This window comes from Symphalangus syndactylus, chromosome 18 (assembly GCF_028878055.3).
Source record: "Symphalangus syndactylus isolate Jambi chromosome 18, NHGRI_mSymSyn1-v2.1_pri, whole genome shotgun sequence".
NCBI lineage: Eukaryota > Metazoa > Chordata > Mammalia > Primates > Hylobatidae > Symphalangus > Symphalangus syndactylus.
This window is the reverse complement of record NC_072440.2, coordinates 87,752,360-87,778,476: the sequence shown is the minus strand read 5'-3', so window position 1 is coordinate 87,778,476 and position 26,117 is coordinate 87,752,360. Positions and strand designations below refer to the sequence as shown.

The 26,117-nt window shown below is 42.2% G+C and overlaps 1 protein-coding gene across 9 annotated transcripts in view; it reads left to right on the top strand.

Moving 5' to 3' along the window:
* The first annotated feature begins 12,891 nt into the window (after positions 1 to 12,891).
* Positions 12,892 to 26,117, top strand: part of NCOA1 (nuclear receptor coactivator 1) — a 285,404-nt gene continuing 272,178 nt past the window's right edge. For 7 of the 9 annotated variants that reach the window (XM_063623906.1, XM_055253870.2, XM_055253874.2 and 4 more), the window contains exon 1: positions 12,892 to 13,053. The gene's annotated coding sequence lies outside the window, so the exon portion shown is untranslated. Of the gene's footprint in view, positions 13,054 to 13,169; positions 13,640 to 26,117 lie in introns of those variants that run through there. The other 2 variants (XM_063623907.1, XM_063623902.1) reach the window with 2 other exon arrangements.

Sequence of the window (26,117 nt, the reverse complement as noted above, 5' to 3'; positions counted from 1 at the left end):
GTCAGTTTCTCTATGGCAGTGACTACTGAAAATTTGTCTGGGTTTCTTGGATATCATCCAATATATTGGCCAAAGAAGGCATCTGTTTTGTATGTCAATCTCCTTCTTGCCTCTTTTTTTCCCCCTTCTTTAATTTGGACTTAAACTTTTGCTGAGTACATAAGTAAACCACTGGAAGGTTCCCTTATCATTTGTTCATTCATTTATTTTTCCAACAGATATTACAGAGTTCCTACTATGTGCCAAGTACTGGATGACATGTGAAGCAAAACCTGATGTGGTCCTTGTCCTCATGGAGTTCAGTGTCAAGTAGATAGTTAATGGCAGAACAGAATAAGCCAAGAAGTCATGTCACCACTTGTGGCTTTAATCTCATCCTCTAAACCTTGTTTGGTCAATTTTTTTCCTTTCTTTCAACTTCAATCTTTTCCTTTCCTTTCCTTTTTTTTTTTTTTTTTGAGACAGAGTCTCATTCTGTCGTCCAGGCTGAAGTGCAGTGGCAGGATCTTGGCTCACCGTAGGCTCCACCTTCCAGGCTCAAGTGATTCTCCTGCCTCAGCCTCCTGAGTAGCTGGGATTACAGGCACCCACCACCATGCCTGGTTAATCTTTGTACTTTTAGTAGAGATGAAGTTTCACCATGTTGGCCAGACTGGTCGTGAACTCTTGACCTCTGACCTTAGACGATCCACTCACTTCAGCCTCCCAAAGTGCTGGGATTACAAGTGTGAGCCACCGTGCCTGGCCTCTCAACTTCAATCTTTTCTAATAAATGATCTTCTCCCTCTGCCCACCAGCATGTTTATGTCTCCCTTTTCCTGAAATGATAATCTTCTTTACTTTTTTTTCTAACTTTTATTTTAGGTTCAGGGTACATGTCCAGGTTTGGTGTTTTTAAAAATTATTTTATTTTATTTTATTTTATTTTATTTTATTTTATTTTATTTATTTTAAGACGGAGTCTCGCTCTGTCGTCCAGGCTGGAGTGCAGTGGCGTGATCTCAGCTCACTGCAAGCTCTGCCTCCTGGGCTCACGCCATTCTCCTGCCTCAGCCTCCCGAGTAGCTGGGACTACAGGCGCCTGCCACCACACCCAGCTAATTTTTCTGTATTTTTAGTAGAGACAGGGTTTCACTGTGTTAGCCAGAATGGTCTCGATCTCCTGACCTCGTGATCCACCTGCCTTAGTCTCCCAAAGTGCTGGGATTACAGGCATGAGCCGCCGCGCCCGGCCCCAGGTTTGCTTTATAGGTAAACTTGTGTCATGGGGGTTTGTTGTACAGATTATTTTGTTATCTAGGTACCAAGCCTAGCAACCAATAGTTCTTTTTTCTCATCCTCTCTCTCCTCTCACCCTCAGCCCCAGTGTGTGTTGTTCCCCTCTTTGTGTCCACATATTCTCATCACTTAGCTCCCGCCTCTAAGTGAGAATGTGTGGCATTTGGTCTCTCGTTCCTGCATTACTGTGCTATGGATAATGGCCCCCAGCTCCATCCATGTTCCTGCAAAGGACATGATCTCATTCCTTTTTCATGGCTGCATAGTATTCCATAGTGTATCCATACCATATTTTCTTCATCCACTCTGCCATTAATGGGCATTTAGGTTGATTCCATGTCCTTGCTATTGTGAATAGTGCTGCAGTGAACATATATGTCCATGTGTCTTTATGGTAGAAGGATTTATATTCCTTTGGATATACACCCAGTAATGGGATTGCTGGGTTGAATGGTAGTTCTATTTTTATCTCTTTAAGGAATCACCACACTGCTTTCCACAATGGTTGCACTAATTTACACTCCCACCAACAGTGTATAAGCATTCCCTTTTCTCTGCAACCTGTCCAGCATCTGTTGTTTTTGACTTTTTAATAATGGCTGTTCTAACTAGTGGGAGACGGTATCTTATTGTGGTTCTGATTTGCGTTTCTGTAATAAGAATCCTCTTTTCTTCATTTAAGTTTTTTTTTTTTTTTTTTTTTTTTTGAGAAGGAATCTTGCTCTGTCGCCCAGGCTAGAGTGCAATGGCACAATCTCGGCTCATTGCAACCTCCGCCTCCTGGGTCCAAGCGATTCTCCTGCCTCAGCCTCCCAAGTAGCTGGGATTACGGGAGTCTGCCACCACACCTGGCTAATTTTTGTATTTTTAGTAGAGACGGGGTTTCACCATGTTGGTCAGGCTGGTCTTGAACTCCTGGCCTCAGGTGACCCACCCATCTCGGCCTCCCAAAGTGTTGGGATTACAGGCGTGAGCCACGGCGCCCAGCCCATTTAAGTTATTGATTACCATCCTCTCTCCCCATCAACAGACTTCACAAGGGAGTCAGCCTTGACCCCTCACTGCCCACTTAACTTCTTGACCACTAGTAATCCTGCTCCTACTCCTACATCTCCAGGTGGCCAGGTGATTTTAGTGCTCTGTGCATTACCTGCATTTGGTTAACTGAGGGTTCTTCTTCATTTCTATGCTAACAGGGAGCAGCAGGCAAGCAAAACCCTTTCAGTCTGTGAAACTCTGTCTCTGAAAACCTTTCCCTAGACTCCCTCAAGCAAAAACGCCTCCTGTAGGAAGCAAGTAAGCATTTGACCTTGGATAAGTCACTTAATTTCTCTGGACCTCAATTGTTTGACCTGTAGCATGAGTACATTGTACGAAGAATTCTTTCCTGCCTTAGGAGTTTGTGGATGTAGGAAATTCAATCCAATTAGATGAGGAAAGCACCAAGAGAGTGTCGCCAGTGTCTCCTGACCCTAGGAACAATAGGAATGCAAGGAGATGGCAGTCTCTGATGGCTCGGGGAGAAAAAGTAGTTAGGGAAATGGGAAGCAAGCAGAGGTTAGGAAGTGTGGAAGAGAGAAGGGGTGAAATGAACTCTTTCTTAGAATCATAGCTATACACATGCTTTGAATGAGAAGCTAGGTGCAGGTTCTGAGCTTGTGGACCCAGGATCTGCTGGCTCCATGAATGGAAGTACATACGTCTCCCCTCCCTAAATGAAGATATGTAGTACAACCACTGACTATGGTGATTAGTTGAATACATTAAACTTCCGAATTAGAAGATGAGTGTCTGGAGGTCAGGGAGCCTCTTTTCGGTCTTTACAGTTTTCATTTTTTTTTTCTTTTTTCTTTTTTTTTTTTTTTTGAGACGGAGTCTCGCTCTGTCACCCAGGTTGGAGTGCAGTGGCGCGATCTCGGCTCACTGCAAGCTCCGCCTCCCGGGTTCACGCCATTCTCCTGCCTCAGCCTCTCCGAGTAGCTGGGACTACAGGCGCCCGCCACCACGCCCGGCTAATTTTTTGTATTTTTAGTAGAGACGGGGTTTCACTGTGGTCTCAATCTCCTGACTTTGTGATCCGCCCGCCTCGGCCTCCCAAAGTGCTGGGATTACAAGCGTGAGCCACCGCGCCCGGCCAGGTCTTTACAGTTTTCAAGCCCACTGTAGGAAGTAGGCACTCAGTTTGTTAAATTGAACTGAAGAATATTCTTAGATTTTATGCAGCTTGGTACTGAAGAGAAATTCTGGGCATGAATCAGAGTGATTAATAAATTTGAATTATTTTAGCATTAATGTTTGTACTTTATACGTTCTACTTACATAAAAACCATCCTCATTTATTTACTTGTTTATTTATGTATCTTTTTTTCCTGCAATGTTAACTTTTGAGGACAGAAATTTTCCACTGCACCCCCAACACTTAGAATAATGCTTGGCCCATAGTGGGCTTTTAATAAATGTTTATTGAATGATTGCCTGAGTGAATCTCTGATTCCTGTATTTGAAAGCTTGGGCTTGCCAGCTTGCCTCTGGGATTGAAGAAGTAGAGCTGGGAATTTCCTCTTTCTGATTTCTCATGCCTTCCCTCTGCCTAAGTGGCAGAATTTGGATAGCCCCCGGAAGGTGAGACGGAAAGAGAAGTGTGTCCCCTCATCTCCTACCAAGCTGAGAGAGTGGCCCTTTCTCACCACCTAGCCACCCAGGAGGTTCAACTACTACCTGCTTGAACCTGGTGCTGTCTGCAGCTTAGTGGTGTCATGGGAGTGTGGAGAAGGTTTGGCCAGGGGATGGCCAGCCCTCCATGAGTTGTCTAAGAGCTCCCCAGAAAGGACCCCTTCAGAAAGGCTTGCCTGGGGACTCTTCAGAGGGCACTAGTGGGCACCCCCATGAGCTCTCACCTATGTATCAGCTGCCTTGCTAGATCCTGTTTCTCAGTACCAGCAGTGGGGAGGGTCATCTTCATGAGAAAGTTCACAGTCATCATTGGTCAGCACAGATAGGGAGGAATGAATTGGTGTGTCAAAAGCTGTTTAGTTGCATCAGCACATGAAGTGCACAAGTGTGGGTTCTTTTGAAAGCCAAATCTAATAAAAAATAAGGCTGTTGGCATTATGCTGGACGCAGAGGCCCCACCCTCAGGGAGCTCAAAAGCTGGTGGAATCCACTATCTAATGAAGGTGGAAAGAACGTCATTTTAGCAACTATTTCCGTTGTTCTCAGACAGGCTGGCTGAGCAAGAAAAAGGATAACGTTTCTCTTCAGTGGCCTCTGCCTTTCTTTCTGTGATACTTACTTCCTCCAATGTCCTTACCTTCCCCAAATGGGAAGAAAACCATCAGCTTGATTGAATCCATGAGAGGCATAAGGCACAAGTAATTTGCTCCTCCTTTTACAAGTATTTGAATTCTTGATAGTCATAGCTGATAGTGATATGAACAATAAGGTCCAGGCTGAGGTGGTATCAGATGGAGATGAGGTACTTGTTGAGAACTGGAGCAAAGGTGACTCCTGTTATGTTTTAGCAAAGAGAGTGGCAGCATTTTGCCCCTGCCCCAGAGATGTGTGCAACTTTGACTTGAGAGAGATGATTTACGGTATTTGGTGGAAGAAATTTCTGAGCAGCAAAGCATTCAAGAGGTGACTTGGGTGCTGTTAAAAGCCTTCTGTTTTAAAAGGGAAACAGAACATAAAAATTCAGAAAATTTGCAGCTTGACTGTGTGATAGAAAAGAAAAACCCATTTTCTGGGGAGAAATTCAAGCTGGCTGCAGAAATTTGCATAGGTAGCAAGGAACCTAATGTTAATCTCCAAGACCATGTGGAAAATGTCTCCAGGGCATGTCAGAGACCTTCATGGCAGCCCTTCCCATCACAGGCCTGGAGGCCCAGGAGGAAAATGTGGTTTTGTGGGCTGGGCCCAGAGTGCCTGTGCTGTGTGCAGCCTAGGGACTTGGTGCCTTGTGTCCTAGCCGCTCCAGTCGTGGCTGAAAGGGAAAAATGTACGGCTTGGGCTGTGGCTTCAGAGGGTAGAAGCCCCAAGACTTGGCAGCTTCCAAGTGGTGTTGAGCCTGTGGGTGCACAGAAGTCAAAAATTGAAGTTTGGGAACTTCTGCCTAGATTTCAGAAGATGTATGGAAATGCCTGGATGCCCAGGCAGAAGTTTGGTGCAGAGGCAGGGCCCTCATCGGGAACCTCTGCTAGGGCAGGGTGGAAGGGAAATGTGGGGTCAGAGCCCGCATACAGAGTCCCTACTGGGCCACTGCCTAGTGGAGCTGTGAGAAGAGGGCTGCTGTCCTCCAGACCCCAGAATGGTAGATCCACCGACAGCTTGCACCATGCGCCTGGAAAAGCTGCAGACACTCAATGCCAGCCCATGAAAGCATCCAGGAGGGAGGCTGTACCGGGCAAAGCCACAGGAGCGGAGCTGCCCAAGACCATGGGAACATACCTCTTGCATGACCTGGATGTAAGACCTGTAGTCAAAGGAGATAATTTTGGAGCTTTAAAATTTGACTGCCCTGTTGGATTTCAGACTTCCATGTGCCCTGTAACTCTTTTGTTTTGGCCAATTTCTCCTATTTGGAATGGCTGTATTTACCCAATACCTGTACCCCCATTGTACCTAGGAAGTAACTAGCTTGCTTTTGATTTTACAGGCTCATAGGCGGAAGGGACTTGTCTCAGATAAGACTTTGGACCGTGGACTTTTGGGTTAGTGCTGAAATGAGTTAAGACTTTGGGGGACTGTTGGGAAGGCATGATTGGTTTTGAAATGTGAGGACATGAGATTTGGAGAGGCCGGGGGCAGGATGATATGGTTTGACTCTGTCCCCACCCAAATCTCAACTTGAACTGTATCTCCCAGACTTCGCATGTGTTGTGGGAGGCACCCAAGGGGAGGTAATTGAATCATGGGGGCTGGTCTTTCCCATGCTATTCTTGTGATAGCAAATAAGTCTCATGAGACCTGATGGGTTTATCAGGGGTTTCCGCTTTTGCTTCCTACTCATTCTCTCTTGCTGCCGCCATGTAAGAAGTGCCTTTCATCTTCCGCCATAATCGTTGAACCTTCCCCAGCCACGTGGAACTGTAAGTCCAATTAAACCTCTTTCTTTTGTAAATTGCCTTGTCTTGAGTATGCCTTTATTAGCAGAGTGAAAAAGGACCAGTACAATCAACTTTTCAATTTCATGTATGGGAAAGGAAAACAAAATACCAAAATGTTAACAGTAGTGGTTTTTGAGTTGTGAGCTACAGGTAATTTCTATTTTCATTTATTAACTTCTCTGTATGTTCTCAATTTTCTACAATAACCATAATTAAGGATGAATGATTTGTTTAAAGGATTACCCTGAGATAGCAAATTATAAACCCAAAGGAATGAATCTTTGTTGTTGAAATTGTAGGCACTATGGTAATCTTGGGGGTGGGGATATGTCTGGCATCTCTCAAAGCACACAACACAGGCCACTGCCAATCCAATCCTCCTACATGTACAACTGGCTTTGGTATCCAGACTTCAAAACTGAGATGCAGCTGCTACAGCAAGTCTGACTGAAGCCTACATATGTTAGGGAGGCATGCCTGTGTTTTACCCCATTAATGCTCAGAAAATAGATTATCTTTTAATCTCAGGAGGGTGCAAGGAAAGCGTTCATTGCAGTGTGCTTTTAATAGTGAAAGATTTAAAATAACCAAAATGTCAATCATAAAGAATATAATCTCAAAAATTTAGATCTAAAAAACAAAGAAATTGTATGGTATCTTCATCTTCTTAGTTAAGATTAATGTGCATGAATAATATACACCTTAGGAGAAACAAGGCAGTTGTTGAAACTAAAAGATGTGAAGTGGTCATTCAGGAAAGGAAGACTAATACTTGCACATGTTCACACCTACCTTGCTATTGGGTCCAAGACCCAATAGGTATGAACATGTTCAAATATCGTTCTTGGAACTGAATATAACACTGGAGAATTCACCACCAAGCATGAAGCAAGATAATATTGCTAAGTAGTTAGTTCTGAAAAGTGAATTAACTAACATAGAATCTAAGAATATTCTAAAAAATAACTGCTGCATAATGTATGGAAATAAAGTTATAGTAACTAATCAACAAGATCTGCTGAAGAGATCAGAGATCCTATTTTTTGATAATGGAACACTGACATAATGTTTTTTATTTGACTTTAAAAAATCAGGCCGGGTGCGGTGGCTCATGCCTGTAATCCCAGTATTTTGGGAGGCTGAGGTGGGTGGATCACTTGAGGTCAGGAGTTCGAGACCAGCCTGGCCAACATGGTGAAACTCTGTCTCTACTAAAAATACAAAAATTAGCTGGGCGTGGTGGCAGGCGCCTGTAATCCCAGTAATCCCAGCTACTAGGGAGACTGAAGCAGGAGAATAACTTGAACCTGGGAAGCGGAGGTTGCAGTGAGCCAAGGTCGTGCCACTGTACTCTAGCCTCGGTGACAGAGTGAGACTCAGTCTCAAAAACAAACAAACAAACAAACAAACAAAAAAACCCCAGCTTCCTGGGCAATAAGTTTTATCACCCAAATAACTGTTTAGGGGGGTACTAGAACTGAAAGAAACTCTAAGAAACTTAATCCCAGACCAGTTTCACATGGAGGCAAAAACCATTCAATTTGCTTAACTGTAGCTAACTTCACAAATATCATTTTTTAATTGTTAAAAAGAAATTTATAAGATGCTCCAAATGGAACTCTATGAATATGTAATACGTACTTCTACTTAATAACACATGCTGGAAGATAGTAACCTTTAGCAGAGCCAAGATACAGTTTAAATACAGCAGAATTTTGATAGACTCAAAGTAAAGCTTAGCTGTGTGTAAAGGGGTCAATGTCCAGCCTGGACTGGTCAATGTCCAGCCTGGACTGCAAAGTAGACTGAGAATCCTGTTGTTCGGAAACAATAAAGTTAAGATAGATATACAATGCTATGTCCAGAAATCCCCCATCCAAAGCACTGCACCTGGGTGGTAAATTGGGGCTGCTTCATTTTCACTGATATAATTGCAAACACCAAAGTTTGTGATGTCTATGATTTTAAAGAACAATGTTTCTGAGTGAGTAGGAAAGCTGTAGTCACTTGAAGAAGGGGGTTATTATGATACTTTACAGCTGCAGCACGTCCTTAGGAGACATTGCATCCTGTTAACTTTGCAGCTGGCTTTATCTGTGCCTATTTTTCTAGCCTGATGAACAGTTGAGCAGACTTTTTACCTTCTCAGTGTGAGCTAGTATTTATTTTTGCATAGGCAATCCTAAATGTCAAATACTGTATTGAGTGCTTTACATACATTATTTCATTTAATCTTAGCAACAATCCTTTGAGGCAAGTGCTAGCATCCTATTTTACAGATGGGAACATTGAGTCTTGGAGATGTTGAAGTGGTTTGGCCCAGGTTTCACACAACTAGTAAGTGACAAACCCATTTCAAACCTGGGTCTCCCTAACTCTAAACCTAGTCTTCTTAATGTCTATCCTTTAAGCAGATGTAGAAATTAAAGATTATTCAAAGTGAAATGGGTAAAATCCAGAGCTGGTTATGGTCAAGTGGCAGGCTCATGCACTATAGCTAGGACCACAGATTCAAACAATTCTCTGGAGGCCAGTTTGGTAAATAATGTAGTAAAAAAATTAACATGTACCCTTTGAGCCAACAATTAATCTTCCAGAAATTTAAGAAAATGATTTCTAAACTGCACAGAGGCGTGCATTAGAATTACAGCATGATTTACAAAAATAAACATACAAACAAAAATAGAGACAATATAAACATTTTTAGTAAGGAATTAAATAGCTAAACAGATATACAATGCAAGAGTATTCAACTATTAGGATGAAAATACATTGCACAGTAAAAGGCACCAGATTACTGATGAGCATTTATCATGTGATTTTATTTTATTTATTTTAGAGATGGAGTCTCACTCTGTTGCCCAGGCTGGAGTGCAGTGGGGTGATCTCGGCTCACTGCAACCTCCACCTCCTGGGTTCAAGTGATTCTCCTGCCTCAGCCTCCCGAGTAGTTGGGATTACAGGCACCCACCACCACACCGAGTAGAGACGGGGTTTCACAATGTTGGTCAGGCTGGTCTTGAACTCCTGACCTCAGGTGATTCGCCTGTCTCAGCCTCCCAAAGTGCTGGGATTACAGGCGTGATTTTATTTTTATGTAAAATTGACTACATATAGTGTATTTATATGTGCAAATATATATAGAGAAAGGTGTGGAAACATGTTTACTATGTTTCTCTCCGGCTTGAAAAAGTTTATTTTTAAACTTTTTGTACTGTTCTTTATTGATTCAATATTTTGTGAGTCTGTATCACTATTACAAAACAAAAAACTATTTGAAAAAAAAGAATGTCAAAGTTAAATCAATTCTTGCCTCAGTAACTGGAGTAATTTCATGCATACTAGCCATATATTTTTATAGAACTGGAAATCTATTATGCTTCGGAGAAAATCCAACAGGTATGTTCTAGATTTTGCCCGTAGAACTAGGCTGTTTCTAGTCCACCAAAGGATTATTATTAATTTATGGAAACAATAGGGTTTGGACTAAAACCAGTTCTATCTGGGTTATAAGAGTTAAATGTTGTCTTACATTTTCATTTATAAATATCTTCAAAACATTTTCATTTAATTGGAGTTAGTCTTCCTTGTTGATTGGCATTGTATTTTGGAAGTAAGGAAATTTTAAACAGCTAGAGTAAATGGATTTTAGAGAGGCTACTTGTACAGTCACAAAGTAAATCTAATGGATCTTTTGGCCCTGTATTTAGGGTTGCTCAGGTGGATTAGTAAAATGGGCCTGTTTAGTAAAAGTAGATGGAGTCTGACAGAAGTTGAGTATGACCAGAGAAAAGATTACCAATTGGAGACATAAAAGGGTGTTATAACTGCTTTGACAAGTGATTATGACTTGTAGAGGAAGGAAAAAAGTCAAAGGGTTATTATTTAAGAAACATTACCAGGCGCGGTGGCTCACGACTGTAATCCCAGCACTTTGGGAGGCCGAGGCGGGTGGATAACCTGAGGTCAGGAGTTCAAGACCAGCCTGGCCAACACAGCGAAACCCCGTCTCTACTAAAAATACAAAAAATTAGCTGGGCGAAGTGGTGGGTGCCTGTAATCCCAGCTACTCGGGAGGCTGAGGCAGGAGAATCACTTAAACCCAGGAGGCAGAGGCTGCAGTGAGCTGAAATCGCGCCACTGCACTCCAGCCTGGGCGACAAGAGTGAGAGACTGTTTCAACATCAACAAAAAAGAAACAGTACCATTCTAGAAAAGAACCCTCTCTTTAGCATACATGGATGGTTATGGCAATATAAATTAACACCTAAATAATTTGTCATTCAACAAAATCTTAGCACTGTGTGTCTTGAGGATATTTTAAAGTTAATTACGACCCTGGGCTGCAGAGTGGGAGATTGCAAGAAGGAAATGCAGGAGTTGTTAACAGTTGAAGCTGTGGAAATAAACAGTCAACCGAAGCCAAAGGAAAGGAAGGAAAAAAATAATACCTTGAGGATACCAACATTTTTTATGGCCCTGTAAAAAAGGAGCAGCCCAAGAAAAGTGCAAACGAAGGGAAGTTCAGAAATCAGGTACAGAGACTGATATTGAAGACAGGGGAGGAGAGTTTCAAAAAGGAGGAGTTAGCAGTATCACGTGCTGTAGAAAGGCCACACGACAGTAGGACTGAAGTGGCCACTAGATTTGGCCTTCAGCACCTTACTAGAGTCTAGTGGAGACAGGAGTACCTTGCACAAGTGGCTCATTTGTTGGCACCAGAGGCCAGAACAAGGCACTTTCACACAGTCTGCATTGGACTAGATTGGGAAGTAGGCCCTACATTAGGGGACGAAACTGGTGAGTGCCCAGGTATTTTCAGCTATTATTGGGGATAGGGACTCTGCGGATGGCTAGAGGTACTGCTAAGCCAGAGCTCAGAAGATGCACCTAGGGCCCCAGTAGTAGGACTCCGATAAGAATCAGGGGAATGAATATATAAATGAATGAATATATGAATGCATGTGGGGGTGTGGTCTAGCGATTGCTTTATGAGCGTGACCAGGACAGGAAGAGGATGGTGAAAGCATACAGTAGTACCTGCCTGTGGAAGCAGCTGCCCGTTGACTCAGAGAGGTGCCAGGGAGATTGGTGTTTTCAAGGCTGTCAGGTTCCCCAGTTGGGAGAAGGGTGGGAAGGGCTTAAGGATTTACAGAGATTGATTTAGGGGAGAACACACAGGATGCGAAACAGCAGGAAACGCTGGGAGACAGCAGTAGCAGGACAGGATTGAGGAAGGGTAAGAGCGCGAAATGGGGTAAGAATGCAAGAAAGGAATGGACAGATGTATGCTTTACAAGGCATTTCCACGGCGAGTGACTCATTCATCCTTAGGACAACCCAGGGAGAGAGATAGGTATGTATTGCATTGCCAGCCTTTGGAATGCGGGATGCGGTCCAGATAAGGCCATCGCAGCTCAGACAGGCTGTTCAGCCGCTGTTCGATTCCTGTGGTGACAAGGAACACTCTACTTTTGGAACTAGCACTTCTACTAGAGAAGTAAAAAAAAAAAAAAAAAAAAAAAGTAGGGAGATAAGAAGAAAGGTGTGGGCACCTTGAGGGGAAAGATCTGTGAATGACAGACATTTTAGATAATTCATGGAATTGCAGAGCCAGAACGTGTCAGGCAGATCTTTTCATCTGTAAAACGAAGGGGGCAGACGATCTTCCTTTTCTCTTGTCTAATAGCCTGTGAAATCATTTAGGCAACCACCTCCCAATTTTACAGAATAAAAAACGAGGCCCGCGGGATATGTCTCGCCCAAAGTAACAGAACGCCCGAGTGGAGGGACAGGCCCGGAGCCGACTCCGCCCAGTCCGCAGGGCCTCTCGCCGCTCCGACACCTTCCCAGAAAGATAAAGAACAGCGGGAGGCGGCATGCCCGGCGGCCTAGCTGCGAGCGCCCTGGGGTTCGAGGCCGCTTCCCGGCAGCAGTGGGAGGAACGCCCCGAGAGGAGGGCAGGAGAGGGGCGGGGAGGAGTTGAGACGGGCGGGGAAGAGTTCGGGCCTCCTTTCCCACACTTCGTCAGGACGCGGGCTGGGGCGGGCCTGCAGCCGGCAGAGGGCGCGGGGCGGTTCCTCGCTCGGCGGGCCCGGCAGGCCCGGCGGGCTGGGGGCGCGCTGTCCCGGGCGCACTGTCGGAGCTCGCGGACACCGGGTCGCGGCGGCCCAGGCGGCCGGAGCCGGGAGGGGAAGTGCGGCGGGCGGGCAGGCAGGCGGCAGGGAACGGGCGGGGCGGGGCGGGGCGGGGCGCGAAGGGGGCGGTGCCGCGAGCGGGGGGCGGTGGCGGCGGCGGCGGCCGAGGAGGAGAACATGGCGGCCGCGGAGAGCGGCTGAAATGCCTGTTCTTCAGGACGGGCGAGCGGGAGTCTGACGCGATTTGCTGAGCTCTGTACCCCGACGGCTGCCCCGCGGCCTTGAGGGCCTCCGCCGCCTGTTCGCTGCTGCTCCCTCGAGCGGAGCCTGCGTCAGGTTCCTTCTGCATCCCCCTGTGGGGGGACCCCTGCTCCGGAGGAGGGGGCCGGAGAGCCGCGGCGGCGGCGGCGGGCGCCTGGGCCCAGGGGGCCGGGCGCCGGGCCCGGGGAGCGGCGGAGGCCGCGGCGCCGCCACCGCTACGGTCGCGGACGAGTGCGGCGCCGGTGAGCGCGGCCCAGAGGCGGCGGCGGCAGGTGAGTGGCGGGCGGCGGGTGCGGAACCTCCCGGTGGGTGCAGCTGTCACGAGCCGCGCGGCCGCGGAGGCCCTAGGGGGCGGGGAGCAGCTGGCGCCCCTCCGCCCCCTGCTCTCCTTTCTCCCGCTCCATCCCCCTCCCACTTCCCCGAGTTCCCCTCGCGGCCCGGCGCGGCTGGAGGGGGCGGAGGTCGCAGCTGTCACGGGCACCAGCTGGGGGCTGCTCCCCGCCGAGGGAAATCGCTGCAGCAGCGACTTCTCTCCGCCTCTTTTCCAGTTGCCCTAGTTAGCGCGGAGAGGGCGAGCATCCGCGGAGGGGGCGCGAGCTGCGCGGCCGCCTGCCCGGCGTGGGGAGCGGGCGCCCTGGGCCGCCGCCGAGAGGGGGAGCCGGAAGTCGGCGCGGGCGCCCCTCGGCCCCGACGACGCTGTGACCTTGGCCAGCCCGCTCACCTCTCGGAGTCTCGCCTGCCCGGACCGCGAAATGGGGGCGACCGCGGCGTCCCCCTCCGTCGGCGCAGCCCTCGACGGCGCCTGGGTTTGACCCCGGCGCGCTTGCTCGCCCCTTCTCCCGAGAAGGGGTTTCGGAGGTAGACATGGGATGGATACTGGACATGTGCCTGTCGCGGCCCGGGTTTGGTCCCCTTCCTGGGATTCAGCCGAAAGGGCCGAGGAAGGGAAGCAAACATGTTGACGAGGCGATTGGGAGGTGGGGTTGGTTAGTGGGCAGTGACAGAATTTGGGCCGCTCTCTAGTCCCTTGGAAAAGACCTGAAGAAATTGGACACCAGGGTCTCCAGTCCTTACTACCCAGCTGTGGTGGCTGCTTTTTTATTTTATTTAAAAGCAGTTACCCCCATGGGTAGACACTGCCCAGTCTGACGACGTTAGAGGGAGACGGAGGGGTTGACAATACAGCCTGTGTGTGTGTGTGACAAGGACAGGCCACGGTGTTGTGGCCAGAGAGTTTCGTGGGGAGGAAAACTTTAAGCTGGAGGATCTGTTAGCCTCTCATGCTTGGCCCTCCTCGTTTCTTGTAGAGGTGTTGAACAGGCAGGTGTCCTTGTGGAGAAGGTGACATTTTTTTTTCGGAGACAGTGAATTTTTAATGTCGAGTGTGATGTTGGTGAGTGAAGGGTTCTTGAGTGAATTGCAGCCCCAGCACCCTCTGTGGATGCCAAGAGGAATCTCTGTGGCGATGATTTGTGAGGGCTGGTGCTTACATTTCAGTGATTAAGAAATCAAGTGTCTGCTTAAAACATTACTGCCGTGAAGCGTAGATTATATGGTACAGTTGAGGGATGGATCTCAAGGGTTAAATTTGTTTGAGGTTTGTCTCCTCTTCTGGAATTGGTTGGAGGCTAGTCTAAAAACAAACAAACAAACAAACAACAACAATAACAACGAAAGTTGGCCAGAGGGGCCTCAGCTTGTTTCACAGAAGCTATGATGTAGGAAGGGGGTCGGATTTCTTCATGTTGAGAATAATGTGAAAAGTAAGTATTTGCTTTGGTCTCTTGGCTCTTCAACTAGAAATAGTTTTGGGTTAAAGGTAGCAGTGGGGTTTGATTCAGCTTAACAAATAGGCATTCCTTGAACTATTTGCCATAAATTAGATAAAATTGAATTGTTTCTGTTTTATCTCCTGTACTTTGTGGAAAGGTCTAATTTGGTTTTGTGAACGAATGGCCGAAATGTTTTCTATTTCTTCTTCAGACTCCATGCTTTGGGAACAGTGGGTCACAGAGAGGGTCTCAGTTGGGAATATATGGTTTAGAGAGAAAATAGAGGACTGCTGCTTATAAGAACAGGTGTTTAGTTTGATATTTTCTATTGGTTATTTAACAACATTGAAGTTTGCTTTATAAGGTGCAAAACGTGAATTTTACATAGCTTATACTTGATCTCTTCCTTATTTCTCTCAGAAAACCTGTAGGATTGTGCCCATTAAATTGCTTTTTGTGTGGTTTAAACCAAGGGAGTATTTTAGATCTGCAGTGGTTTTATTGGAAAAAAAAAAAAGTGCTTGATGGAGCTAATGGTGATTGTTTCACTTAAACTAGGATTATATAGATAATGCTTTTTCCTCCCTCTTTCTGCGAACGTTTGTTTTTGTTTCTCCCTCAATTCCAGGGTTTCATTTCTAGAAATCTGGGCTGGAAACAGAAGCAGCAGTTTGTATAATCCCAAGAACTTGCTTATGCCAGGAAGCTGTAAGGGTAGCATGAAGTGGGTGTGATGTAAAGACACTGCTACTACTTAAGACATTTAACTGTTGAGGGAGTCTAAGGTCAAACTTTAATTTTTGTTGAATTTCCTGTTTTCTACTTATGTGTTAATCTTTTGGTGGGCAGAAGATTGGGTTGCTATGGTGCTAACTGGTGTATATTGTGAAAGTGCTGGCGACATTTCATGCTTTTACTCTATAGGGAAGGGTGGTAAACAAGCCTAAATAATTTAAAGATGTTCTCAGAATGGAATGTTCTGTGCATGTCCTCTTGATCCTGCTAATCCAGTGAGCGGTCTTCACAGGACTAAATGTTGAGTAAGTGATGAGGGTGGTATAGAGGTGCTGAAAGGTGGAGTGGTGGAGAGAGGGTATTGGGCATTTCTTGAAATTCTTTTCCCTGTATCTGTATAGGGAATCTGTATAACAGACTGTGATTTATAATTGTTTTTCAAGGACGTTTTAGTTCTCCCTGCTTGGTTGTCATCAATTTCATATACCTTCTCTTAGATACTACCTCTGTTCCGTACTTTAGTTTGTCTTTTTTGCTGCGTCTCCCAAGGACTCCACATTGTTTGAATGTTATGTTGCATATCTTATGGAGTTGGTTGGCCTTAAGCCATGTGGCTTAACATAGTTTTCATTTTAGGGCAGGTGTGGGAGGTCAATACAAGCGCACAACACGGAGTAGAATCTAAGTCATGGAGCATAGGAGATCCCCGGGACGCTCATGATTGTTTTGGCATTGATTTTTGCCTTTTAAATATGATTATAACAGAAATTCTCAGAGGACCATCAGCTGCTTTCCTGGCAGAGGTCCAAAAATGTTTTGGAGGGTTCCATTTTGCATTACTTGCAAATATTGGATGCTGTGGTGGGTGTGGGCTTGGGTGAAATCCATGTGTTTCAGGAGGTGGATGTCAGAACGCTGTATCTGATCTGGGCTGCAGAACGGTATAAATTTCTCCCTATCTTAGATTAACTTTCCTACCCATTTGGGAAGACTAGACTGTAGGAAAGGACTTTTTAAAATTGCTTCTTTCCCAGATTAGCAGTAGTTTAGCCGCTGGTGATTGGCAACTAAGGATAGGCCTCGTGTTCTATTCTTAACATTGAAGATGAGGCCTAGTCATTTAAAACCTTCCCTTTTCTCTTCTTTGTATTTTAGTTAGACCTGTGCCTTTCAACATTTGGTGTCAGAGGTCATAAAATGGCCTAGTGGCAACTAGGTACGAATCTTGGTTGCTTCATTTCATAAGGAGATGAAGGTTTTTTTTTTTTTTTTTAATAGCTTAGTTCTGGAAAATGGTTTGTGGGCATATAGTATTTGGATTAATGTATAGAAATGATTATTATATATTTCTGCAGGCTACATGGCTGAATAAGGGGAATTATTATAAAACACTGATACCAACATATAAGTCCAATTCCATAAGTTTAAGTAAAGTGAGTTGTATCCATGCTTCTTCCCCCATAACCCCATCTGCAACACAGAATTTTCGAGGCTCCTTGGAGTGATAGGCTTTTAGAAAAGCTTAGTATGGTTATCATATTTAAAAGATAAGTAGCTTATGCCAAAATAGAAGCTCTAGTCACTCGAGGAGTTCATAGAAGACTCACCCTCATCTTAGATATATTTTGTTCTTACCACTCCCCGAGAGTATGTTTTAGTGTGTGGAGGGCAGGGATGTTTGTTTTACTGAGTAGCCCTGACCTGACCATTAGGCACAGACAGGCCAGACTCATAAAAATAGGTGCAAGCACGGAAGCAAAATGCACCCATTATCAGGACCAGAATTCTAATTGCACTGGATTATCCAGTTTTTCCAGAGTGATGCTTCATTTTTGCCCTTTCAGCTTATAGTTGTGGGGCAATTTTAAAGCATCTTTTAGAGAAGGAACTCTGACCAGACAGACAGAGGTGTCCTAGCTCTTCCAGATACTTAGGTTGATGTAGCCTTGAGCTATTTAACCACACTAAACTTCAGTTTTTATATTTAAAATTGAAGTAATGTACTTGTCCTCATATTGTAATCTTTAAAATAAATTATTAAATGTGTTTAGCATAGATTGGCACATAGACATTAATGACTAACACACGGGTATTTCATTAGCGAATTCATCACCAAATTTTCGTATTCCTTTCTTTGTAATTTCTCAAATTTTTTCCTTTATTTCTGGTTTTGCAATCTGGTCCTCCTGTCATTTGCACATGGAGTAATGGGAGTCACATTGACTCTGTGGGCCTGAGTTTCTTTATCATTAAATGAGCATGTTGGTCTAATTTCATATTTCTTCTTGTTTTAAAATTCTATGATTTGTAGGTTTATAGCTGTTTGCTTGCATGCATTTACCTCTCTAATTTATCCTACACATAATGCTGAAGAAATTCCCTTCTGAAAAATTTTTTTTATGTTACTGTTTTCAGAGGAGACTTTCTGTGGGCAAATTTATCGAATGTAAATCATTTAAACTGATTCTTTCATTTCCCATTCCAGAAAATTTGCTGTAGATGGCATATGCAGAAATGCTTTGCAAACTGTAAAGTGCTACGCAATGAAGAAAGTATTGCTATAATCATAGATATCTTGCGTCTTTGCTTTTACATGTTCCATTTTCATTTAAATTGGATTTCCTTTATGTACTCGTGACCTTCAAAAACAGCATCAAAGCTGGTATGTTTTCAAGAAAGCTTGATTTTTATCACTCCCTTAGCATTAGTTACTCTGTTCTATATAATAAACTTCTCTTTCTCTCTCCTTCTTTTGAGAGAGATTCTCTTTTTAGTGTGTGTTGATTGGTTTTCCTAAACAGATTGGAAAATGCTTGAGATGCCAGGAACTACAACATTTAAAGAAGCTTAAATGATCATTTAGGATAGCCTTCTTAATATTACAGCTGAGCAGACTAAGTCCATGAAGATGTAGTTGGGAATAGGGTTTCTTTATGAGAGTTACTTTTTGTATTGAAAGTTACAATATTACAAAGATATTTTAAATTATAAGAATTCTTGTAAGGTTTTGAGTAATGTGTAAGCTAGGAGGAAAGGAGCATTTTTATTTTTTGACCAAAATATGACTCTCAAATATTGTAAAAAGGTATTAATTAGGAATTAATTAAGACCGTTCTCTCAAAAACTACAAAAGTACCTGTAGAAAAACATCTGCTTTTCTTGTAAGGCCCTCATTCATAGTCAGCAAATATTTATTGAGTGTTGTCCCTGAGCCAGGTACTGTGCTAGCTCTGTGTATTACATTTTATAAATGAGGAAACAAGGCTCAGGGAAGTTAAGTGGCTGGCGTAAGATTGCACAGCTTATAGGTGTTAGGGATGGCATTTGAGTTCAAGCCTACTGCGTGGAAATCATATTCATACCTTTCAATTGGCTTCTCTTCAAACATGTTCGTCACACTTGGCCACATTATACTTTTTTTTTTTCTTTCTGGACTTTCTTTCTCTTGAATACATGTGTTGTGGAGACTCCTGCAGTCTTGTTCCTTTCTGATGACCCGGGAGCCATGTATACCAGTTACTTGATGAAAATGTCACTTTAAGATTCTTGTGGGCTGGGTGTGGTGGCTCACGTCTGTAATCCCAGCACTTTCAGAGACTGAGGCGGGCAGATCATGAGGTAAGGAGTTTGAGACCTGGCCAATATGGTGACACCCCATCTCTACTAAAAATACAGAAAATAGCCGGGTGTGGTGGCGCAAGCCTGTAATCCCAGCTACTCAGGAGGCTGAGGCAGAAGAATTGCTTGAACCAGGGAGGCGGAGGTTGCAGTGAGCCAAGATCGCGCCATTGCACTCCAGCCTGGGTGACAGAGCGAGACTCCATCTCAAAAAAAAAAAAAAAAAAAAGAAAAAGAAAAAGATTCTTGTGCTGTTTCTGGTCTCACCTTTGTACTTCAGTAATGTTGATTCTTTGGTGCTTCTATCCAGGTAAGCTTATCTTTGGTTGGTTTTGGATTCTTAGCCATAAAATTCTGCCTCTCAAGTTTTGTTGGTATTTAAATAGCTAAAGCTTAGCGTGGTTTTGTTTTGTTTTTATTTTTTTGGAACAAATTGCTTGGTCATTCTCTGTGTTTCCACTTGTAATTTGAATGGTTGATTTTATCTTAAAATTTCAGTTTGCCTATATGATTAAAACATTTACATACTTCTACTATCGAGCATAGATTTGATTATTTAACAGAAGATATTCTATTGTGAATGTGTGTATGTATATAAACATATCACATCATATTTGACCAGAGAGTTGAAGGATGAAATGTCCTTGAGTTTTGAAAACATCTGTATGTGTGATATTGACTTGACTTTGGTGAATTTGTTTGGAAGAAACAAAAAGTTATTTGTTCTGCAATGTCTAATATCTCCCTCTCCATTCTAAATGGTACAGGTAGTCTGTAATTGAATTTCTAAGTAGCTACTCAATCATTCGTTCAAGACGTAGTTATATGAGTACATACTTTGTTCAAGGTACTGTGCTGTAAAAAGATAGCGGTTATTGGGAAATTAACTGATAAGATATATATCCTGTTCTTAAGCAGATTATGACCTGAGGGAGGTGATAAGACAAACAGACAAATACCTATAATAGTAATTGAATGTGATGAGTGCTATGAGAGAGGTCCTGAAACAGTACTTTGAACATTCAGGGAGAGGGAATGATTATTGTATTTTCATTTGAGAAAAATCAGGGCAAGTTTTATGGAGGACTTGGTGGTAGACAAAAGCATTGAGGGCAGGGGATGATTTCTTTAAGAATAGGGACAAGGAAAACAGTATATTCAGTAAGATTAAATAGCAAAGATGAAAAGACAGAGTAATGCAGGGGAAAGTGCAAGGAGTGTGGCATCAGCTGAAGTGGGAGAGGGAAGCATATCGTCTAGGTGTAGTAACAAAACATGGGTGGATTTTAATGGAGGGAGGTGGTGGGGAGCAGTATGTAGTAAGTATGTAGATATGGATGAAAATGAGAAATGTCAATTTTCCAAATTTACGTGGATCTTTTCTTGGCAGGTTTTATACCCCAAATTTTATATTTTTGGTTTTTGAAATTATTCCATATGTAAGGCTTACCCACATTGGGAACTTATTCACTCATTTTTATGTATATTTAAATACAGATTGTATTTTTTTTTTTTTGAATAGAAGTTGGTACAAAATCTTTTTCACTGCCTTATACTTTTTTCAAATTAAATTTTTTATTTTTTACTTTTGATGATGAATTATGTCTTAACCTACATGTGATGTGAGATGAGCATATTGCATACTTGCCCAAGAGTTAGCCAGTTGATCCAACATGATTTATTAACGTATTCATTTTAATAATTCTCTACTATTTTGAAGTCTATATTTTGATGTTTCTATACTCCCTTTTTTCTGATTCTGCATTCTTTATTCCAAAAATAGATACATCTATTTAATATGTGGCAGTTCCTTACTGTTCTGTATATTGTTACTGATAAGGCAAATCCTGCCATCAACTTTAAAAAAATATTTTAACCTCCCAGTGATTCTTAGATGTTGATTTGAGTTTATTAAATATGTAGATGAATTTTGGACCAACCAGGATTGCAACATTCTGACATTCCTCCAGCATCGTTCTCTGGCCCTTTGTTTATCAGGTCTAATTTCATGCCCTCTAAATGTGCTTTATATTGTTCTTAGTGTACTTCTTTTCCATTTTATCTTCTATTTCATACCATTGACTTTTTTTTTTAAGCAGCAAGTATTCTTTTAAACAGTGTATTATCACTTGGCATTTTTAAAGATGATGCAGTGGACTTGTTTGTTCAGTGTAAAAATGTCTCTTTGTAAAAATATAAGTGTATCTGACTGTATAAATGAGATTGGTCATACAAGTTGGAAGCCCCTGGCTCTCATTTATAGTTCATGATTTATTTTACTGATTTATTTATGCCTTGCCATGTTCCAAAAAGGATTTAAGGCAGGATGTGTCATAAGGAGTCTTGGACCTTGTTCCAGCCCTGTCTATTATTTGACTGATGCCCCTAGCCAATGTTACTCGTTACATGGAGGGAACAGTGTTGAAGACAACTAGTGTCACTGAATGTGCTGTGGTGTGTCTTTTGCCAAACTGGTAGTAATTCAGAGATGATACAGTGTAATTGGGGTACCTTTAAAGATAAGTCCTTTAAACCTTGATAGCATACAACAGAAATTGGCTGGAAGTATCCCTTCAAGTATCCCTGCTGGGTAGGCTGATAAAGAGCCTTAACTCTCGGGACCCCAGGCACTTTTAGCCCGGTAGTTTCTTTTTTTCTTTCTTTCTTTCTTTTTTTTTTTTTTTTTTGAGACAGAGTTTCACTCTTGTCGCCCAGGCTGGAGTGCAATGGCGTGATCTCGGCTCACTGCAACCTCCACCTCCCAGGTTCAAGTGATTCTCCTGCCTCAGACTCCCTAGTAGCTGGGATTACAGGCATGTGCCACCATGCCTGGCTAATTTTGTATTTTTAGTAGAGACAGGGTTTCTCCATGTTGGTCAGGCTGGTCTTGAACTCCCAACCTCAGGTGATCCGCCCGCCTTGGCCTCCCAAAGTGCTGGGATTACAGGCATGAGCCACTGCGCTTGGCCAGTAGTTTCTTAACATTATCTGCGAAATGGAAGAAATACTAGAGGTCTGTGAGGATGTTTCTTCTCTTTCAGTCTGTTGTGGTGGTTTGTAGTTTACAGGGGCTTGGGTAACTGGATTTTTAGATTTATTATTTTAAATAGTAGACTCAACACTATTTTGTATTGCAGTAGAGATCACTTATGCAGATCTTTTTTATACTATTTCATGGAGATTAACTGGTCACCTTGAGGCAGAGGAGTTAAGAATGATCTAACTTAAAGATGATTGCTCAGTATTTTTTCACAAAAAGACAAATATCCCAAATTTGTTGGTACTTCTGTGAAACGTGGCTATAAGTGGTATGTTACCTAGCAAATAAACACACTTAATCTGCCCCTTTGAGATAATAGGGTAAGTTCTTAACAGTGATTCAAAAAAGTAACTACCTTTCAGAACAATAACAAAAAATTTAATGCTGCAGAGAAAGGATATTGAAAATAGATATTTAGAATTATTTCTATGGTGGAATTTAATTGTTGAAAATTATGTGTGTTAACTTTAAGAGCTTTTTTATATGTATACTTGAACTTGGAAACAGAATTTTCTAACCTGTATAAAAATCTTGTAAAAGAGGTGTTTAGTGGTTTTGAGCCCATCCGCTGAAAACACAAAAAGGCAATACCATCTGATTAGTTTACAAGAACAACTGATTGCCATCAGAAGGTATGGAAACGCACTAGCTGAATTTTAGCAAAAACCTTTGCATAAATGGTGAATGGGATTGGAAATTGAATATCATGTTTTATTCAGTGCACCCAGTAATGGAGTTCTTTTGGTTTTATTCATCTTTGTGAGGTAACATTTTTCAGCTATGATAACCATTAAAACCAAATAAAATAGTTATATCTCATAAAAATGAACCGAATATAGAACTAGACCTTCAAGTTGTTATATTACAAAGTATGAAAGCAAGATATAAAAATAACAAACCATGTTCATTTACATTGCTGTCACCAAAAGTAGTGAGTGGTATTAATATAATAACAATATTAGGAAAAGCACAAAGTTTTTGTGTCATCAATAAGAAAAGTAAATGTTTAAAAATTTGTTTACTTGCTATAATATTCTTTTTAATTTCCATTTTTGTGTATGCCATATCTACATAATTTATTGATTTGGTGTGCAATATATACAAATTATAAATAAGTATAATGGCTTCCTATTCATAAACTTTTAAACCATGAGATACGTGATAAAAATGGCTATCATGATTCTATACCAAAAGTTCTTAACCTGGGGTTCATAGAATAAGAGCCCCTAGATAGGCTTTAGGGGATCTGTAAGCACTTTGAAATTGTATGTAAAATTTTGTGAGTCTATATATTTGTCTGGGGAGAGGGTCTAGAGCTTTCACCAAATTCCTGAAGGGGTCCATGACCTCCCCCAGTGGTTTAGGATCTCTGTTTTTGAGGACTGGGACCTCAGTAACTCCATTCATCCAGTTGTACCCTCTTGCCAAATTTGATGAATATATCTGATGTCATTACTCAAGCCCACCGTATGACTAGATGTGCAGTCTGTTTTTCCACTTTGCAACAGATGTGATTGCAGTGCCTTTGGCTTTTACAGGTGTTTGAGTTCTGTTTATTGCACAACTACCTGGCCCTCCATCCCTTGGCTACTTTTATATATGTTATTTTCCAGCTATATCCCCCTAACCCCCAATTAAAAAGAGTGGACCTATTGTATGGGTGTAGAGACAGGAATATATATAAAGAGCCCAGTTTCAATTCACTTCGCTTCAAGTACCCCTGCTGGGTAGGCTGGGATTCGCAGTTGTTGTGCTTTTGACCTATCTTTAGCATCTGAATTTCAGCTTTCTAGAATCCTTAGGGTCTGATTTGACATATGCTAAAAACACTTTGCAAGTTCTGTAGGCTCTTTTCTCCTCACTGACATCATTCTAATTCAGGCTTAATTATTCTTTTTTTTTCTTTTGGGGCTTAATTATTGGTCAAACGATTAATTAATTGGTCAAGCAAAGTGGTCCCACTCCCCAGTGAGTTCCTTCTTCATATGTCCCACATTTTGATTCGGAATGATTATCCTAATTTTTACTTTAATGATACTACTTTGCTCAAAAACCTTCAGTGGTTCCTCATTATTGTCAAGATAAAGTTGTTCCTTAGCGTGGTATTTAAAGCTTTCCAGTGTTTGGCACCAGCTTTCTTTTCTGGGTTCATTTCCCACTAGTCTGCCCCAATAAATTGTGTTTTTAAATAAAATTGTCAGTTTTTTGTTCTCTAACCATCTCTTGAGCTTTTCTCTTTTTACCTCTTTATATGTTATTTTCCAAGGAATGTTCTCCCTTAATCTAGTCTATGCCTCTTGAAATTCTACCTATCCTTTACAGCCCAACTCAGATTTCACCTTGCTTATTAAGTGTTCAGACCATAAAATTTAAAAGTAATCAATTCCTTCTGTGAACTCTCAGTATTTATTTTCCTTGTTATTCGCTTGATACTTTATATGTACAACCTTGTACCTTATGAAATTTTTTGTTTTTGTGTGTCCTGTCTCCTATATTAGGGTATGAGAATGGCAAATGGGGATTATGTCTTATATTTTGTCCTCTGCAGTGTCTTACACATGTAGATATTACAATATTTGCCAAGTCATATTGATTAAATCATAACGCTACTTATGAATGTACTTAGAGAAATAGACCTTCTGTGGGTGTGAATGTTTGCGTGTGTGCACACATGTGCGTGTTCCTGGAATACTCACAGGTAAACTAGGGATTTTCTTGACTAGTTTCAGGGAATTAAATTGGAAATCTGGTATTGCTTGGAGAACATGTTGTTCTACAACATAAGAAGTTGGCTGTAAAGGGATATCTCAAAAGTCTGTAGTAGCTTGGTGAATAATTGTTCTCCAGTGTAGAGCTCTGCCTGTCCTGAGTGACAGAAAAACTTGTGTTCTTTCCTCTGTCTTCTTAACAGTGATGGGAACACAAATTCCTCATGTATTGAGGATTACTACATTTCTGTTTTAATTTTTCAACACAGTCTTCACAATAAAATACAAATTTTAATTGAATACCTGTTGTTTGATAATATGGGGCACCATAAAGTAGTTATATTTTAGGATTCTTGCCTTTCAAGGAGATTATAACCCTTATAAGGGAGTCTCATTTGCTATAAATCATACATGAATTTAAAAATAATATACAACAATACAAAATATGTCACATGAGAGTATATGGCTTAGTTTTTAACTGAGATGTATGGAAACTTATCTAGCACTTAACTATTTCTTCACTCACTTGAAATTTCTTATCATGTATACTTGTCTCTGTTTTTTTTTTTTTTTTTTTTTAAGACAGAGTCTTGCTCTGTTGTCCAGGCTGGATGTTGTGGCGTGATCTTGGCTCACTGCAACCTCTGCCTCCTGGGTTCAAGCGATTCTCCTGTCTCAGCCTCCCAAGTAGCTGGGATTTCAGATGTATACTACCACACCCAGCTAATTTTTGTGTTTTTAGTAGAGACGGGGTTTCACCATGTTGGCCAGGCTGGTCTTGAACTCCTGACCTCAGGTAATCCGCCTGCCTCAGCCTCCCAAAGTTCTGGGATTACAGGCGTGAGCCACCGCGCCTGGCTACTTGTCTCTGTTTTTACGTGTATCCTTCACTTCCAGATTGTAAATTATAGTAGATGGAGACTATTTATTGTACTTGTTTGTACCACAGTGCTTTCATAATGCTCTACCCACAGTATACATACATAAGTTTGTTACCGATGATACTAGGAGCCTAGTACAATCTGGGTAGGCTTTCTAGAGGAAGTGGATTTGAATTCAATTTGTGGGCTTTGGAATGTTGCTTGTGGGACTACATGGAACAATGTAGTCCCATGGAACATGAAAAAAGCGTTTTTAGTTAATAAAATAGGTTTGGTGTACCATCTAGAACATGAAGCCTCCTTGGTTACTGTGGCTTTGGCCCTCAGGTGTCCCACATCAATTTTTCTCATAGACTATTGGCTAAAAGTAGTCATAGGGTACTACTTAAGTGGCTAGGAAGTGTGGGTAAGAACATGAATATTTGGTGAGGAGTAAATGATTTTGCCTTACTATAACAGAATTGATTTTCTTTAGTGTTGAATACCAAGATTGGTAGACCCTGCTTGGAGTTATTGAAGAAAAGAAGAATTGCTTTTATTTGTCAACCTAAATGGAATTTTTATTATTAAATTTATTTGTGA